The sequence below is a fragment of the Lycorma delicatula genome, chromosome 7 (genome assembly GCF_047948215.1).
Source record: "Lycorma delicatula isolate Av1 chromosome 7, ASM4794821v1, whole genome shotgun sequence".
NCBI lineage: Eukaryota > Metazoa > Arthropoda > Insecta > Hemiptera > Fulgoridae > Lycorma > Lycorma delicatula.
The window spans coordinates 76,718,544-76,733,493 of NC_134461.1; the positions used below are offsets into that span (position 1 = coordinate 76,718,544).

Here is a 14,950-nt window from a genome sequence, read left to right on the forward strand (position 1 = left end):
AATTTCTGTATTTACTGTTCAGCCATTATTATAAAAACTATTTTTATATTTTTTATGCCGGCTATAACGACTACGTAATAGAAATTCGTGATTTTAATTTAATTTAAAAAAAAACACTTTTCCATTTCATATTAATTATACAAGTATAAATAAATATATTGTAACAACCAAGTAACGTATGTCACGTATTAATTTACTTTAGTACACGTCCAAAAAAAAACTAGGTCACTTTTAAATCTTTTAATAACTACAACCAATAGTTTAAAAAAAAAATAATCTTTATTTTGAATAGACTGAGTTTAAAACAAAAACACAGACCTGTTTAATTTATAAAATTTTAATAGTACAGTAAATGAATAAAAACTGTGTTGAATACACAGTTATATTTTCGTACAAGTTCCGTTATACATTTGTACACAAATCATTTTACTCATTAATATTTCATTTACAAGTACGTAAATATAATACAAAACACAAAAAATAAATTAACAGTAAATAGATATAAATGTATAATATAATATATTACAAACAATTTTAATACGGTTCAGTACAGATGAAGCCATTTATAAACTATAACCTCTATGGAAGAGTAAAGCACTCATTACAAAACCATATACTACAATTATATAATCATTATAATAATAATAACAACAATAGTAAAATCTATTGAATTATACATCATCATCATCTAACGTAACTTAAAAATACATTTCCTTATCATAACATTAACTCTGCAATTCATTTTCGTCACGTAACAATCATAAATGTAATACGTACGGTATTCTATTATATTATTTTTTAGCTTATCTACAGAACGAGTACTAGTTTGTTGCTCTTTTTTTTTTTTTTTTGAGAAATCATCATTAAAATAAAATGCAGTTTAAGTACTTCTACTTAGTTTTTACGGATCTAAATTTTTTATTATATGCTATTAAAATTACAATAAAATTATAACTCAACAATAATTTTCGTAAATTACTGTTATAGAATTTATAATCAAATAACTTATTTAGATTAATTATTAAATTTAAAAACTATAAAATTCATGTGGGATATCGAAATAAATAATAATTAGAATGATAAAATATGAAAAAAAAACAAAAAAAAACGGTTATTGAAATGTAATCACAAGGAATACCTCTTACAAAAAAAGTAATAAAATAAAAATCTTGACAGACGGATATTTCTTTTAATAATCCAACCATCATCGGTATTGTAATTAATAAAATTAAATATAAAAACAAAAATTAAACTTTATATAAATAAATGTATAACAAAAGATTTAATAAAATTTAAGCTTGATGTATTTTTAAGTTATATAAGAATTATAAATAAATGAACAGTAATTATAAAAATATATTAAAAAAAATTCTGACAACACAGTTGTAGGACTTTTTTATGAGGTAAGGCTTGCATACACAACTTAATTAAAAATATTCATCATTTTATTTAAATAAAATATTTTTTGTTTATTTTATTCAATGATTCTAACTAAATCGCGCACGCATACCAAATTTCATTCACGCGTTTGTGGCGGTACTAGCGACTACCTTTTTTACACTTTAAATATTATTATTAATTTATTTAATTCTACAGCTCAACTGTGGCGTCTCAACATAGCAGTCGCCTACAATAGCTATAAGTTAGTGCTACCCTAGTGCTCCTTGTGTTATGACGGTAAACCACTTAGTCGCTCGCTAGTTTATTTAGAAAATTTTTGGGGTGAGGGTGCGATTTTGCAATGTTTTTTTTTTTAAATATTATTTTTTAATTGTTACGAAATGTGCCTACGAAAAATATGATCTTAATTAGGAAAAATCTCGAGATACTGCTGGTGACATTGCCTCATTCCTTTAACCTTTTAAGTTGGTAATTTAATGGCATCAATGCCCGATATATAGAAGTAATCGACCAAGTTTGGTCAAAATAGATCGATAGTTCTGGAAATATAAGGTAATTTAGAGGGCGACATCGAACATACACACGTACATACGAACATCCGGAAAACTTTCATCCAGTTTTTTATTCTGCGTGTTACAGAGAAAAAGAAAGGGAGAGAAATTTTCTTTTCTTTTAAAAAAAAATAAACTTATACCTCGCACATCCTGTACAAAAGGAATATAGAGTAGTTTTTGATGTTTAAACCGGAGTTTTAATGGTTTAAACCAGAGGTCTTTTTGTCAGTAAGGTAGCAAACTAAATTCAAAAGTTATTGCGCCACACTGTTATTACACTATAAGCAGGTACATTTTTTAAAGTCAAAAAACAAAATTGTTCTTCCCAGTCATTAAATCAATAATTTTTCTTTTACAATTATTCATGATGGGTTATTTATAAAATCCGATTACTAGTAAGATACGGATTTGATAGTGAAAAGCGTAACAATCTTGCGTGATATAGTTACTAATAATACGTAAATAATAAAATATAGTCAATAATAATAACACTCAAAATACGTAGCACTCTGAATTCGGTAACATACTACCAAATTTATCAGAAGCGAGAATATTCCTACGTGCTAAGTAGCAAGTGTGTCAGTGTATAAATTTGATTCCTATTTGCTGATACTGAGCTTGCACAATTATATTCTTATATATACGCGCGACGCCTATACGGTTATTGGGCTTAGTAGGTGTGTAATATAGTGAGGGTGTACAAAAATTTAATTGAGGGCGCCATGGCACCCGCGGGCGCGGCGTTGCCGACCCCTGATTTAAACTATATCAAAGTTAACCTTTAACTTCAACTTAGAATGACCAAATATATATTGTGTTAATTTTTAATTAGCAATTGCTTTTGTTTTTATAGATTTTTGTACAAAAATTGATTTTTTTTTTTTGACTTTATGTATTATGGTATTTATTTGTATGGTTTTCCTGTTGAGTTAAAGAAGTTTATTTAACGCTAGTTTCGCTGAAGAAAAGATTAATCTGCTTTTTAATACTAATAACTTCATATACTAGTAGCTTTTTAATACTGATGTACTTTTTAACACTATTTTTTACAATAATGTGCTTTTTAATACTATCTGCCTTAGACTTTCCGACTGCTGTAAAACATGTAATCAATCAGTTGAAGTTACTTTCGGAGTAATGAAGTTACACTACACAACCAGTCTTGGTTGTGTACAGAATGAAAATGATACTTGTATGACTAGTATCATTTTTCGGTAATAATCTATTTAAAATAAATAAATAGAATCTGTTATTTATTTATACGCATTTAAACCACTCTCAGATTAAAAACAAATAAAGATTATTCATTTATACACAAATGTACTCGTATATTAAATAGCTGTGTCGACACTACGTATGGATTAACTAGCTTCCAAAAAGGAATCTTTTTAGTGTATAGGCTGCAATCGTATCTGTATAACTAGAGGAAATTATTACAATCTGTAAAAAAAAATCCCCCAAAATTATTGTGTACCTCGGCGATGAGAGGTTCCCTGAGTCACAAAACAATGAAATCACAATAACTAAATTCTATATACAAATATATGCGTCCTTCACCCTACGACGGTCATCTGACCAGAAGTACTGACTGCTTTCTATATACAAAGCAGACTTATACATACATACATACAAACGATTTATATACATCTTTTTCCATATTTTTTACTAAGAATACATATAATTTTAATTATCGTCTTACCATACATTTGTCATAGGAATTTCCTACAATTTTCGCGATATCAATGTATCACTGTCATCAGGGAATGAAAATATCCACAATTACGTTTCATCAGTCTTACATACAAAAAAAAAAAACACACAAAACATCAGAGCACAATATTACAGATTAAAGTATATATTTACAACAAGCTCGTGTTCAGGTCTGGACTTTAGGCCTTTTTTTTTGCAGTTTATCAGGCAGAATGATTTAAAATATTACCTAATATATTTTTTTCTAATTCTTTTCTTCAAGGAATTAAAGCAACGTTATTTGAGTTATTTTATAATATTTTAAGACGTACGTTATCAGAACGTAAAAGATTAGATGTTATCCTTTAAGTTACATAAGATGTTATCCTCAATGCAAACAACCAGAAAAGTTTAATAATATATACGTAGATACCAGTAAAATCGACCAACAAAAATAGATGAATTATTTATTTCGATTTAGGATAATCTAATTTAGCTCAACTAAACACGATAAAATCTGAAAAGTAGTAAGGTACACAAATATTTCTGTTAAAACTCATATGCCACAATTTTATTTTTAAAAAATATTTTTTTTTAATATAAGGAAAGATCAATTTTTTCCCAATTATAAGTAAAAAATCTAAGTATATGGCATTTGGTCCGTTATTGCAAATGGTAATTATGATTACAAATCATTTATTTACTACATATCGACGATATAATTATGCAATATCATTTTATGAGAAATTTATTACACATTTAGTATAAATTGGTTAAATACCCACACAAATTCTCTACATTTTACCAAAAATGAAAACGCTCTGTGTTTATTTATTTTCTACTAATAAAGTACTTAGTAAAATTCTTTACTAGAAAATTCTGCACACAACAGCCTGACATATTCAGAGAGAATCAAACGTATTCAACCAGAAAACATTCTTTGTTAAGCCAAATCTTTTATACAACCTTAAAGAATAGACTACAAATTCTTATAACATGACTAACACCTTTTGATGTAGTCGAAAGTTTTTAAAATTCATAAATTCGATAACATTTGTTAAGTTTCTTTTAACAATAAATATATTAATAGATATCGAAGTATCATATGTTATTTTTAAGACCACTTTTCAAAGTAGTCCTCGAATTCTGCAATGATTATAATCATAATTTAAAGCAGCCGTAAACTGCAAAAGGGTAATTAAAAGTTCAAAAACACAAGATTTAACAGATTAGATTTGATACATCCATAAAATACTTAAAGGTCAAATTTTATATATATATATATTTATATAATAATAAAATTACATTCAAGACTTCATGGTAAGATAAATATAAAAAAAGGAATATAAAAAATAATCTAAATATATAAAAGAACATGTCAAGAATGACTCATAATCAACGCCCAGCAAAGACAAATGAAGATAAATTGATTAAAATTTATATACACGTCCTTGTAAGTGCACACCAAGAAAGGATTTTTTGAAATTCCGAGTTTAAAGCGTTAAATTTGAGTAACAATGAAATTTACTATTTTTTAAAAACTTTAATCTGCAAACCGAAATTCAGATTTCAACGGAAATATCCATTTTGATCATCTCTGAATCCATTTTGGACCGCTGCGTTGCCATTGTACCGTTATAACTCTGGAATGCTAAGTCGTACAAGAAAATTGTTTGAATAAAAATTGTGTTTTTTTTTTAGATTAATAACTTTTCCAAATGATATACAGACAAAAAAAAATTTTTTCCGGTGAAAAAACCGAAAAACACGTTTTTTACAACTTCAGCGCCACCTAGTATTTCAATTTCAAATTATACGGCATAACTTCAAACATTAATTGTAGAGGAGAATGTCCTCTACATTTTTTGTTTGAAAAACTTTTCTTTAAAATGCATATATTCAGAGAAAAACGCATTTCAAAGACTTTTTGAGTTTTTCAAAAATCTATGGGAGGGGATGTTAAAAATCTGGAGTTAAGCTTCCCTCATCTCCCCTAACGCATGGACAAAAGATCAATCGGTAGGTAAGGATTTTCAAATACAGCCTATTTTGATGACAAATTGCCTGTACTATTAGGACTGTTGTAACATTTAGTTGTGCACCTCCCCTTTTGATTGCAATCGACTTGACAAAAATGCCCAAAAAAGCCAAAAATCCAAAACATTTGGTTTTTGGACTTTTTCTTAACTGCAGTCATAAGTCCTCATTAAGAGATTTTCAACGATATATCATAAGTGGTACTTATTTTCATTGGTTCCAGAGTTATAACCAGATGAAATTTTAATTAATGAAATATTTGGATCTTAAAAAGGGAAGAGACACTTAGGTTCGAATGAGACTTCCTTTTTTTTATTATTTAAATATATTGATTTATTAATATTTATTAACCTCTAATTGTAGAAAAAGTTTTACAATAAATAATAATTAAAAAAAAAGAAAAGAAATATCAGAAGTTATTAATGAAATAAAATTTTATGTACTTTTCATTTTAAAAAAATGTGTACATGTAATTTAATAGGTATACTAGGAAGTCATGTGGTGTCCACATCAGATTTTTTTAATTACTCGGTAACAGATGAAGATACCAACTTGACCTTTGGTGTGTGTAATCTTAATATGAATATCTTAAAAATCCATTTCTACTTTTTTTTTGAAATTCCGAGTTTAAAGGGTAAAAATGAATTTTTGAGTTTTATTTTGTAACCCGTCTTTTTTTTTTAATCTTTCGGTAACAAATGAAGATATCAACTTGATTTTTGGTTTGTATAATCTACAAGTAAATATCTAAAACCCAATTTGTAGATTTTTTGAGATTAGACCTTGAAATGTCGTGAAAAAAGGTAAAAAAAAAAAAAAAAAAATGTTGAATAATGATTGAAAATTCTCCCTTTTTCCGGCTGTACTAATGAAATATTCACAAGAATGAAGCTTGCAAATAGTCTTCAGATAAATAACTAAAAATATTTTCGGGTTTTTCTGAATAAAAATTTTTAAGGAGTGCGACGGTGTAGAGCACGACGGTTCAACCAACAGAGTCACTGTTACTGCTACTGTATATGCGACGCGATTGGTTGGACCTTCGGTTACTTGACTAAAAAAATATAAAATTAAAAAAACTGACCGCAACAGGAAACACAAGTAATTATGTAGAGTAGACGAAGCCGCGACGGAGTGGTAGTATATGTGTATAAAAATACAGCTTTAAAAATACCTTCCATTAGATTAAAGAAAAATATTATTTAGTCTAATTTCTTTTTCATTATTTCATAACTTCATCATTAATCACTTCACAACTTTGCCGATGTATTTGATGCTCAAGAACTTTAAAAAAATAAGAAATATCGAATGGTCGTATTTAATCCTCCAATAATTTTTTTTTTTTTTAACTATGCAATTCCTTTTCATTAATGAAACGATTCTTTGAAAAAATAGTTTCTATTTTAGACAATTTTTTAATCTAACATGAATTTACGATTTTACATGATTTTACATGAAATATGCAAAAATAATAAGTCTAACCGCCTAATTCAATCATTGTCCTAATTAAATTTTGTTATTTATCAAGAAATAATATTTATTTAACTAGTATAATGGCAGAGATGAAACAAATTTTTTAAGATAAGTGTAACTTAAATCCTAATAAAGCCAGGGGTGAATTAACTACACATCTCAGGAATGGTCAACCTTTCTTTTTCCTGTTTAGCCTCCTGTAATTACCTTTCAGATAATACTTCAGAGGATGAATGAGGATGATATATATATGAGTGCAGTCTTGTACAGTCTCAAATCTCATTGAGATGTGTGGTTAATTGAAACCCAACTACGGCGATTCCCGAAGAGTAAACAGGAAATAAGAAATATAAAAAAAAAGATAATTGTAACTTATCTGCAAAGGAATGAAAACTTACTTTAACGATTACGTAATAACGTAAAAAACAAATAATATAATTGTAGGTAAATAGACTTCAAAGTTAACTAATTATTTTCTTACAAATTTTAATGTTAGTACTGCTTGCACTGATATGAAGATATAAGTACATTTCTTTTATCTATAGACATATTACTTCACCTATAACAATTTATTATTAAGACACACGTTTTCTAAATAGATAAATAATATTTTTTAAGTATTTATATTTTACAGCAACAGTTCTGTTTTAAATTGCTACATGTTTTTAAAAAATGGCCGGAGAAGATTAGTAGATAAACGACAAATTAATACCAATAAAGATTTATTAATTCGGTAGGTGATAGGACGTATTCTTTAAAATTTTCTATTGAAGTTCACTTAAATGAGTTAAATAAAAAATCCAGGTTTTACCTAAATCAGTATTACTTAAAAATTCATCAACATAGTTGTACCGTTTTTATAAAAAGTTTGCTTAATTATTTTATTTATTTATTTTTTTAATAGTAAAGGTAATTCATTCATTTATAAATATATACGCAAAGAAATATTATAATTTCTACTTTCCTGGCATCATAATTTTAGAACTACGCTGCAAGAAGTATGGTAACCAGTTATAAAATGGGGCATGTTTTTTTTGTATTTCTCGAAGATTCAGGACCCAGGGATCCCATAAAAACAAAAAAAGTGGGATAATAGTCGTCTACTTTTCTAATTACCTTCAAATCAGGTAAATTAATCGAAATTTGGTATAATTCGTTTTTAAAAAAGAATCGTGAAATTTTCTTCTTATTGATGTATTAATAATTTTTTTATAATAATACTTATGTACGTATGTGGACGTGTTTGAAGTTTAATAACTTTTTATTCGATAATCCGATTTTGATGGGATTTTGTATAGAGACTCCTGTGTATGGAACAATTTCTTGGTAAACATATATTTCTTCTATTTTTTTAACCTCCAGGGCAACCGTTAGGTACTGCTTCAGAGGATGAAATGAATGATTTGAAGCGTATCTGAAAATACCATGCCTGACTGGGATTCGAAGCGGACCTCCGGATGAAAGACCGAGTCGATACCACTCGCGCCACAGACCGGCTGTTGGTAAACTTTTTTTTATTTTGTTTCCCTACTCCTTGGGCTGGATTCACCGTGAAGCATACCATAGCTCAGGGGATTATCCATTCTAATAGATCGTTTCAGTGCCTGCCTCTAACACCTATGGCAAGGTATCCAGGCACGACTATGTCGTTCCTGAACCGCACCAGTTGGTAAATTTTCTTTTTGACTCGCCACTCAGAGCCGGACTAGCACTCGAACAGAAACTCAGCTCTGGGGAGTGCCATTGCCTCAAACCACATAGGCTCGGCTATGCCGTTCCCAAGGTCCCACTCAAGCACCGGGATTCGATCTGTTCTTGCCATGCCTCAAATAAGGAGACACCAGAGGGGGTACTCTCACCGGGACTCCGGTCTTTACGTTGCCTCGCCCCAAATGGGGAACCCTCGAAGGGATATCCCACCGGGACCACGGTCTTAATCTTTCCTTCGGCGGCTCCGGAAGGAGTCCCCGCCTGATCACCGAAAGCGAGACGCCGGAGCATCCCAATCTCCCTGATGGAGTGGGATGGATAGTTTTTTGGAGTCAACTTTCTCAAAATTTTGCGATCATAACCCATTTTATATTAAGCTCAGTAAATGTGTGCATGCTTACCTTACTATTAAAAAAAATTGCTACATAATTCCCCAAAAAATCGAAAAAGCTATTTTTTTATTTATTGCTTTTTGTCTTCCGAGGTACAGTAGTAGTACAAATGAGACGAAAAAAAAACACTTTGGAGCAACATTGGGGGGTGAGAAGCCGATCAAAGTTTAAAAATATCAATTTTTTTTTTTACTTTTAAAAATTGTTTTGGTTTATTTTCATGAATCATTCTTTTTCATATCTTCTTAAACATAAGAGTAATGACAAGTGATCAAAAAAATACTTTGGGAGCAATATTGGGTGAGAGAACCGATCACAGTTTAAAAACAATGATTTTTTGAATTTATAATTCAGTAATTTAATTCTATAATTTAAGAATGCATAACCAGTACCAAGAAATTATAACAAATTTGTTGTCAGATTTTTTATTTATTAAATGCATCCGAAGGGAAGAAATTTTTTCGAAATTCTACATAGATACACAAACTGTATTAAGCAAGTTATGAATTTACATGTATAAAATTAAACATTTTAAAAGTTTATGACATTTACAGCTCAAAACCTTCGGAGGAACATGACAAATAATTCTTGGTAAAACCAAGTAGATAACTGCAATAGGTACCGAGAAAATCATGAACATACACCCCCTTTTTTGGCATCGCTACCCAGTTGGGGGAATTAAAAATAAAATTTAAAAGAAATTTAACAAAAAAAATTGTGCAAAAAAATTACAATCACTTAATACATTTGAGTGATTAATGATCGAAATATGGTTTCTCATGAACAAAACTCCCTCTATCCAATAAAATTTCGTTATAAATTTCTAAATATACTTCCCAGACCAGTACTTTGTGCTGGGATTGTAACTAACAATACAGAATATCAAGGCGATTAAGGAATATTAAACATCTTCGTATACATTTTTAACAAACGAAGAAAGATAAGGATGGATATATATATATATGTATATAATATGACCTCGATAAGTTATTTCAATGATTTCTGATACTTTAACATTAAACCATGACTCAAATAACATCCAACTAACGAGTTCAATATCGACGAGATAGTTTGAATTTCTTCTTTTTTTTTTTCAGTTTCAGTAGAACAAATTTCATTTCTTTTAACTTTCAGTTTTTAAAATACCTCTATCATATAAATGAATCATTATTAAAAAAACAAGGAAGAATCAAAGAAAATAAAAAACAAACAAATTTAACATTTTAATATAAAAATAAATTATCTCTTCTAGATCTACGAATTAAAAACATTAATAATGAAAAACCTAAAATCCCCACCACAAACACCAAAAAATAAAAAAATAATAATCATAAAAAAATCTCACAGAAATTATAATTGAAAAAATAAAATAACAATTCTAAAGCCAAAAGAGATAATGAAAAATGTTTACGAATTAATAACAATCTAAATATTCTTATAAAATATCCAGAAAAATAAATAACATCATAAATATTTCAAAAATTAAAATTTAAAGCGTAAATAACATATACGAAAATCTCGTTACTTTTTCAAATAAATATCGATTAAAAACAATACATAATAAAAACTCCATAGAGATCGTATCGAAAACGAATCTTATTTAGTTAGAAAATATTGAAAGTATTAAAAATGAATTAAATAAAACAAAAATATAAATGCAATAAAGAGTGAATGAGTTACAACAATATTGTAAAACGTACAGGATACACGGTCTGTTAACAAGTAATTTATAAAATAGAATAGAATTTAAAAAAAAAAAAAACAGAAACAAACCACCGTCGTTATCAAACAATGAATTAATTCTTTAACCCTAATTATCTATCACTTATTAAACGGAAGATAAAACTGCGGCAAACCACGTCTGGATAGAAAGCACGGAAACTTACCACATAATCATCATGCGTTTTCTTCAAAACAATTATTAAACGAGAAAGTTAATAAGATGTAAAAATAAGAAAAGAAAACAAAAAGAATGAAGACCTAAATAAAATAATGAATAAAAGTGTGTAATAAAAAAAGTATAAATAACTTCTTTTTTTTTAAATAGTGCAATACGAAGAAAATACAATAATAATAACCCGAAAAGAAAGAATATGCTTACATAAATATAAGGAATTTTATTATAATTTTAACAAAAAAAAAAAAATGTATGGAAGTTAAATTTGTTTAGAAGAGATATTATTAGAAAATGCGGATGGCAAGGCGTAATAAACAAATATAATAATAGAGGTATTTCCTAAAAGTGGTCTATGAAAATTAAAACAATTTTTTTTGTTAGCGATGGTGATTCCTTCTTGTTACATTTAATAAAAATCACAGAGTGAAAATTTCTCCTAAAAAATACTCATAATTGAAAAACATGTTAACCATAAACTTGGAAAAAAAAAGATTGTTTGCCTAGTTTTAGGAAATTACTGTTACCAGTAAACTAAACAAACAAATACGTTTAAAAAGACTCGTAGTAAAACGACAAATAAATTGACAATTATTCAGGAAATGTAATCTAGAAGGCTATATCAAAATGGATATATGAAAACGATAGACCATACCAATTGAAATTATTTCGGAATGGCAGGCGATAAGTGGGATCACGGAGAAGATGGATGATACAATTAAGACAGTTAAAAATGATTTTTTTGAGGTTTTTAACAGATTTGAAGATTTACAGACTGGATCAGTCTTCATAAATATCTTTTTAAGTCTTTTCTTACTTCCTTGTACGACATAAATAAAAGTATCGTGATCACAAAAAATTTCGGTTTTCAGATATCAACGGAAATATCCAATTTTACTAGTTTCAACGTGACGTTGTACGTACGTATATATCTTGCATAACTCAAAAACGATTAGCCGTAGGATGTTAGAATTTTAAATTTAGGACTGTTGTAACATCTAGTTGTGCACCTCCCCTTTTGATTGCAATCAACTGGACCAAAAGTGCCCCAAAAAAAAGGCCAAAATCGAAATATTTTGGATTTTTTCTTAACTTCTTTTGCAATAATAAATCCCTCATTGAGAAATTTTAAAAAATATATCATAAATGCTTCTAGATATATAGCCCAATAAAATTTCAATTAATGAAATATTTGGATCTTAGATGGCACATCGACGAGAATCCGACTTCATTTCTTTTTTCTTTTTTTAATTTAAATATATTGATTTATTAATAATTATTAACCTCTGATTGTAAAAAAAAGTTTACAATAAAAAATAATTCAATAATAAAAATAAAAAAAAGGAATATGAAAAAATATCAGAAGTTATTAATGAAATAAAATTTTATGTACTTAATTTAGATTCGGAGTAACAGTACAAGGTGAAAAGATAAAGATGCTACGATTTGCTGATGATATAGTAATTCTAGCCGAGAATAAAAAGGACTTAGAAGAAACAATGAACGGCATAGATGAAGTCCTACGTAAGAACTATCGCATGAAAATAAACAAGAACAAAACAAAAGTAATGAAATGTAGTAGAAATAACAAAGATGGACCGCTGAATGTGAAAATAGGAGGAGAAAAGATTATGGAGGTAGAAGAATTTTGTTATTTGGGAAGTAGAATTACTAAAGATGGACGAAGCAGGAGCGATATAAAATGCCGCATAGCACAAGCTAAACGAGCCTTCAGTAAGAAATATAAGTTGTTTACATCAAAAATTAATTTAATTGTCAGGAAAAGATTTTTGAAAGTGTATGTTTGGAGTGTCGCTTTATATGGAAGTGAAACTTGGACAATCGGAGTATCTGAGAAGAAAAGGTTAGAAGCTTTTGAAATGTGGTGCTATAGGAGAATGTTAAAAATCAGATGGGTGGATAAAGTGACAAATGAGGAGGTATTGCGGCAAATAGATGAAGAAAGAAGCATTTGGAAAAATATAGTTAAAAGAAGAGACAGACTTATAGGCCACATACTAAGGCATCCTGGAATAGTCGCTTTAATTTTGGAAGGACAGGTAGAAGGGAAAAATTGTGTAGGCAGGCCACGTTTGGAATATGTAAAACAAATTGTTAGGGATGTAGGATGTAGAGGGTATACTGAAATGAAACGACTAGCACTAGATAGGGAATCTTGGAGAGCTGCATCAAACCAGTCAAATGACTGAAGACAAAAAAAAAAAATGTACTTAATTTAAAAATAATGTGTAAATGTAATTTCATATACGTACAAGGAAGTCATGTGTTTCCACATCAGATTTTTTATAAATATGGAAAGAAAACTGCTTGGGAATGGGAATAAACTAAGTATGAATGAAACGAGATAATTAAAAATATTGTCTATCCAAATTAAACATCACGTTTTTAATCTAACTCAAAGCGAATAAAATGTATAACCAATTTTTTTCCTCCCTAATGTGTACGTTACAATCTGTTCAACTAGTGAACAATAAGCAACCCCCCCCCTGGACCAATGAGGTGAGGGTGATATATATGACATGTAAATGAGGTAAAGTTTTGTACAAATCAAGCCAACCATTCCTGCGGTTAACTGAACCCCAACCACCAAAGTACACCGATATCCCCCATCTGGTATTCAAATCCATATAAAACCAAATTTTAATAGGATTTAAACCTTAAAAAGTTTCTACTATGAAAGTTCAGAGGTTCAAATCCTAATAAAAGAATACAATCAAATAAATGGGAAAGTTGGTGGCTTTAAACACGTAACTTATTTCACTAATTATTGGAATATAAAACTGAAGCAGCGTATTTGAACAAGCGTACAAAAAATTAAATTTGGCAGCTTTTATTATCCGTACAAATTTGAAATCAGTACATCAAAAACCCTATTTAATGGTATACCCAACATTGATATTTCGAGGAAGTACAAAAATATAAATTCCATTATAGAAATATTTTAGCGTTAAATAAAATTTATGAACTCCAAAAAACGGATGGTAAAGATATTTTTTTTTAAAATTAATCTCAAGATGTAAAATAAAATCCTCATTAAAAATATAAAATCATAAATTTTGCCTACTTTATACACATACATACACTTTAAACAACAGTAAGTATACAAACGCTATATTTCTGTATCTTGCGGTCGGTCATTTTTCAAGTAATATCTGAATCAAGTGGTATATCAATAAGGGATAATTAATTTCCAAAATGAGAAAATATTGTTTTAAGTTAAAAGTATCTAGAGACTTCTTTAAAGAAAATAACGACCGTCTACGAGGAAGAAAAAAATCCGAAGATAAAAGGAAGAAGAAAACAAAGCTGAAGAAGTGCAAGCGAGACAGCGATCAGAATGTGAACGATTTACGTAATGAAGAATAAAGATTTACTCAAATAAAATAATTCAGGTACTTAAAAAAATTCATTTCCTCTGATGAAGTATGTAAGAAAAATGTACAATCTTGGATCGTTCGGGAGAAAAAGCCTTTAATAAGAAGAAAACCTTGTTGTTATCCAAGACTACATCACTCTTAGCGAAAAAACACATTAAGTCCTTTGTAGTGTAATGATGTACGGTTTGGAAACTTGGAAAATGTTGAGGGCGAAAAAGACAAGGAGCATAGATGCCTTCGAAATATGTTGGCGATAGGTTCTACGAATACCCTCGTCAATCAGGGTAACAAATGAAATCCTGAGTGAAACGGAAGAAAACCGATATGTATAGAAGTTATCATTTATGAAAAAAATGCAGGAATTGGATTGGTCACTTATCCCATAGTTTAGCAGTAAGTTGC

At 28.8% G+C, this 14,950-nt stretch overlaps 1 protein-coding gene across 2 annotated transcripts in view; it reads right to left on the minus strand.

Annotated features, from left to right (window-relative positions):
* Positions 1-14,950, minus strand: part of crb (cell polarity complex component crumbs) — a 332,998-nt gene that overhangs the window by 220,354 nt on the left and 97,694 nt on the right. The window lies entirely within an intron of this gene.